The sequence below is a fragment of the Quercus lobata genome, chromosome 1 (assembly GCF_001633185.2).
Source record: "Quercus lobata isolate SW786 chromosome 1, ValleyOak3.0 Primary Assembly, whole genome shotgun sequence".
In the NCBI taxonomy this organism is placed as follows: domain Eukaryota; kingdom Viridiplantae; phylum Streptophyta; class Magnoliopsida; order Fagales; family Fagaceae; genus Quercus; species Quercus lobata.
This window is the reverse complement of record NC_044904.1, coordinates 4,801,458-4,807,467: the sequence shown is the minus strand read 5'-3', so window position 1 is coordinate 4,807,467 and position 6,010 is coordinate 4,801,458.

Sequence of the window (6,010 nt, the reverse complement as noted above, 5' to 3'; positions counted from 1 at the left end):
AGTTGAAGATTATATGGTTGAATTTAATTGAAAAACCTAAACTATAACATCTATAAAACTGAATCTAAATTCTAAATTCTAAAATTTACCCTTACTACAAAAACAGAAGCAGTTTCATAAAACAAGATTGTGCAACATGGTGATCGATGTGATAGTCATTGATGAAAGCAATGGCCCCCCAAATGTGCTCTAACTCCTATATATATATATATATATATATATAGGAAGGTGCTCTGACTAAGAGAAAGAACTATAAGTGTGAATTGGAGTTAGCTTCTTGTTATACTTGTAGCATCATGGCCTAGGTTGCGAAGAGGTAGTTGAAAATGGTCAGCATCAAGGCCATTAACAATCGTATTACCAACTCATCACTGTTCATACTAAAAACTAAAAGTAAAAACTTAATTTGATGAAATTTATTGATATATTTAGCTCGCCCTTTAAAAATAATTGGATGATATTTCACGTGATGCGCAAACTACTTCACAATTTCATTTGAAATCATTTTTATGTATATTAGAATCTACATATAATACTTAATACTTTTTTTTTGTATAATATTTATGTTTGCCAACAATATTGTTAATTTTAAAACTTGATTTTCTTCATTCATATTTTCTTTTAAAAAAAATTGTATAACACTGTAAGATTATAATATATTATAATATTTTTATAAGCTTAAATATTATACATTTATTATAATTAGGAAAATATATGACATTAATTACATTTATTGTAATAAGGAAAATGTTAATAGACTTCAACAACATAATAAAAATAAGGAAAATGTTAATGGGTGCCTAGAAACATTGGTTTAAGAAATATTTTTAGAAGCTTTTTATAGGGGAGAAAAAAAAGGCTAACTTTTTTGTCAATTTTTTATATTTCTCATTAAATTGTTATTAAAACTTTTCTTAAATAGTCTATTAACAAATGTCCTAAGGACGCCTGTTAACCAGACCTAATAAATAAATATTTAATTTAATTTTTTTGTTGTTGTGCTTAGTGTTATGACATGACATACTCTTTAGTTTGTACAACAACATTTGTAGAGAAATGTTAACCGATTTGAGCATTAGTTTAGAAAGTATTTTTAAAAATATTTTATAAAAAAAATAATTAATATTTTTAATAACTTTTTATATTTTCCATATATTAAAATTATACATTAACAAATCTCTTAAGGCATATGTTATCCGGACCTACATTTGCAAAATTGATAGCATTTCAGACTTTCAGTCAATAGAGTGTTTCTATTTAAGTGGCAGTAATTGATTAGCAAGAGTTTGTAACGCGAAGGCACCAAAATTCATTAAACTAGTCGCTAACCCGTGTGATGCACGGGATAGTTAAACGAAATTTGTACACATTCACTTTTATTGGTACAATCATTTGAAAATCTCTCTATAGCTTAAGAAACACAATATACTAAAATTAAAGAGAGAAAATTTTCGAAGAACAAAATATTATAGATAATTTAAAAGAATTTTGGTTTAATTCTTGAACACTGTAACTCCATAAAATTCATACTAATAATAATATTTTATGATAGTGCAGTTAGAATTTTGGTTTAATTCTTGAACACTGAATTGAAAATTGATTATATGAGTATTCAATGGTGAACAAAAATGAAGTTAAAATTTGAGCATTGTAACAACTTCTTCACACAGTATTCTACGAGTAGCAACGAATTTAATTTGATTGTGTTACTATATAATCCAAACTTATTAATATATCAGGACTATGAATTAGCTCAATAAAACTATCAAAGCCTTTCCACTACGAGAACATGTGAAGATTCTGTTAATTTGAGCAAACTTAAACCCCTCCATCCACTTAAATTTTAAAAACAGATTATACACTTAAAAGGGTTAGTAATTTATAGCACTTACGTACCCCCCACTATTAGTATACAGACACCAAGTGCGGCCGTCGTAACCCTTTGAAAGAACCTTCCCCAATTGGACCCTATAAAAAAAAACAAAAAAAACACCCAATTAACAAAATTGATCCAAAAGGGTCTAAAAAGCACATAAAATCAATTCAAAAAACAAAAATATGAGAAAAAGTAATTACTTTCCGCTGCCAATGAAATCGTCTTCTGTATTGTTATTCCAAACTGCAACACTTATCTCTCTAAGGCCTTCAATTAACGAAAACACAAACTTCTCTTGGAATACCGAAGTATTATGACCATCTATACACACACACAAAAAAAAACAAAATCAACATAACTCACTATAACTCTATAGAAGCCTCAAAAATATAAAGAGAAATTAAAGGGGTTGAATTTGATATTTATGTTTGGAAAGCGAGAGTTTGCAGAATTTTTTTTTGAATTGAGTACGTGCAATACATTATACAATGAAAATAACTGCACATATGCCATATGTATAGTTGGTCCATTACCTATCGTTGAAAAATATAGGAATGCAAAATGAAACATATATTGATTCCTAGAACACGCTTAATACGATGTAAAAGCCATGTTAAAATTGATTATTGAGCTTCATGTGCTTTTTCATTCCTGAAGATTATCCTTCGTTTATATAGAGAATATAGAAAATATAAGTGCAAAGAAAATCACCTTAACGTCTTAGAGTGATGATCTGGTGGCTATAGCTAGCTTGTCTTTGAGAATTTGGTTTCTGTTAGGGTTCTTGCTTTCGGTCACCTACTTATATAGAATTCTAGATACTGCCTTAAAAGTTTCAAAATGAAACGGGAATTAATTAGTGTTTGATAAGTTGGTTTGGTAGTTCAATGAATTTTTCAGCCAAAAGATGGTCATAACTTGAGAGAGGGGTAAGGTTGCTAGGGTTTTGAGGAGTTATAATGTTTTTTTTTTTTTTTAAATATTGTGCTGACGTGGAAAATTGTGGTGCCAGCAAAGGCTTCGGTTTTATATATATATATATAGATTAGAGAGCAAGTGCCAGGCAGTAAAAGTAATCATTAATGAAACCAGAAAGGACTAGGCTATTGCCAAACATACACAGTGAGGGGCTAAAATTTTTGAAATTTTCTAACTACCATTTATAAATTATGAAAAATATATATATATATATAATAGTAACACAAACTATTTTGCTATAACTGTTACTCTGTGAGGTGACAAAGTGTGAGTGGTGAAGAAATTTTTTTTATCAATGTGTAAGTGATAAATAACCACTCACAGTTGCAACATCAAAATTGTGGCAAAAAGTTGTAAAATAATTTGTCGTCCTAAAAATACTTTATAAATATTGGGTTCGGTTAATAGGTGCTTTTATGACATTTATTAATAAACTATTTCATGAAAGTTTTGATCCGACTTTATGAGAAATATAGAAAGTTGTCACAAACAAAAAAAAAAAAAATCAATTACTTTTTTCATTTTTCATAAAAAATTTTTAGAAACATTTCCTAAACGCGTTAACAAAATCTATATACATTTAAAATTTTAATAATTTAGTAGTTAAAGAGAAGGTTTTTTTTTTTTTCCTTTCTTTTTTGGTAAAATGTGTTGTATTTTTTTAAAGTTTTGGATCCTTCATGACTTTGAAAACTTCATTAATTCAATTGATTGATTTTTTTTTTTTTTTTTTTGGCTTGCTTCGATAAACAATTTGGTCATTTATATTGAAAGTGAAAATTTTAAGGATTTCACTATAAAATTTGGTAAAAGATGAATTTTATTCTATAAAAAATCATCATCAATCATAATTTTGATTGATAATACTAAGTTGTGTGTTGCGTGCGTGCACGTGTATGAGAGTTTGTCTTGACTATTTGATTAGTACGGCAACTTGGCCCCACCCTTGCTAAGTTCAAATCTAAAGCTACATGCATGAATGTGTCACGCTAGGATTGTATAGTTCCTAGAAAAGGGGCAATTTGGATGCATTGGACCCGTTGGGATGGTGACATGTGTCTAAAAATAGACATGTGTCACAATCTTAACAGATCTAATGTCACTAGACACTGAACCTAATCTAGACCCTCCTAAAAAATGTCAAAATGGGAGATTTCACACTAAAAATGACAAAAGCACCAAGAAAACAAAGGTTTAAACTTAAGCAGTACACGACCATCAAAAAGTGAACATCAACGTTCCTATCCGAGTAGAGACAAAGGCAATTCTATGGGCCCTCAATCTTAATTGCCGACTAAATGCTTCTCACTTGGTTAGGATTTTAAATAAACCAGAGTTTGACTTAAGAAAAAACTTGTTTTTATCCATTTATTTAGCAAACAAGTCAAGTTCAAGTTAGGCTCAAGTTTAAGCTTGATTATTAAACAAGTCAAGCTCAAACATAATAATGTGTTTCTGAACAAGCTCATGAACTTAACTTGATTTAATTATATATAATATTATATTTTTATATAAATACTTGTTTAAAAGTATACTTAAATAGACTTGACATTAGATTGCATAAGTTTATAAATGAATTTGTATGTTATCAAATTATTATTTGTAGTTTATTAATAATATAAACAATTCATTCATCCTTAAAAGTCAGAAATTTTTGAAAAGGTAAAAAAATTTTGTCACGGTTTTACTATATGTGAGAAAAAAATAAGTTAATTAAATAACCCGTGAACTTGAGATTGTTTGACAAGAAATGAACCAAGTTTGAACATATAATTCTTATTTGGTAATGATATCAACTTCAAAATAAAATTAAATGAATGAGCTTAAACTTTTACACAGTTGTCAGTGAGAGTGACTCTAAATTGTGTACAGATGCAATTAAAGCTTAGGTTGATAATGTCCCTTGGACGTTGTAAAATCTTGTTAAGGTTGTCAGGTCTATTATTTTGAGACTTGACTATGTCTCATTTAGTTGGGTTCACCGTGAGGCTAACAAAGCAGTCCACGTTGTTATTAGGTCCAGCAGAATGGAAACGCAAAAGATGGGTTCGCAACAATCCTACAAATAAAAGAGGTGATGTAGAATTGTCTAACATAGGTGGATTGTAAAACCTACACGCTGATATTCACTTGGTACACTTGCTACAATTTTGAATAATACAATTAATGTGGAATAGACTATGGGAAGCATACGACAGAGTATACATTTTGAGGCCAATCGTCTAATAACTTTATTGACATTGACATCTCTAGATATTTCCAACGGAGATTTCTAAGTTCAGATATTCATTTCCTCAACTATCAAAAAAATAATAAATAAAAAAATGTATTTTTGAGGAATATATGACAAAGAAGTGAGGTAAAACTACCTTAAATGTGAAGTTTGAATCTCTCTTTTAAGGGGAGCAAGTTATAAATTAATACCAAATCCTCAGTATAGATTAGGATCCACTAGAGTTCTTAGAAAGCAAGAATAGTATCCATTCAAACCAGTCAACTACTGGAGAGAGGCGGGATGAATCAACACCTCCTACTGATGGGGATCTACTAACCAATGCAACCGGGAAACCTTCTCTCAAAAGCTCTGATTTTTGAGGTTGAAACTATCTCAACAACAAAAAAAAGACTTTGTCACATTATTAATAATTTAAATAAATACAAAAATGGTGATAGTCACCTTCTTTTTTCCTTTTTTTTTTTAATGTTGATAATGTTAATTTGGTAAAATCTAATCCACTCATTTCAAAATGATTTGGGTTTTTATTTTTTTATTTTTAAATATCCTTAGTGGTGTTAGTGATGACATTATTAGGAAACAACAATAAAATCTTAGTTTTAAACATTTTGGGGGTAGATTATGGATATGATTATTACATTAGTAACGAGAAGTTGTAAGTTTGTGAATTAAATTACATCAACCTTATGATATGCAGAACAGGCATCTTCAATCACCGACAATAATGCACATGGGTTATGGCTTCTATATGGAGAAAGAGAGAGAGCTACTAATTTTTACCAATTAAGTTGCAACCAGGGAGTAGAGAGAGTTTTTAATGACATAAATATTAGCTCAACCACAATTTGTGGACCAAAGCCTAATGAGTGTCAGGCTTTAATGGAAGAGAGGAGAGTCCCAAGACACAACTTTAGACAATT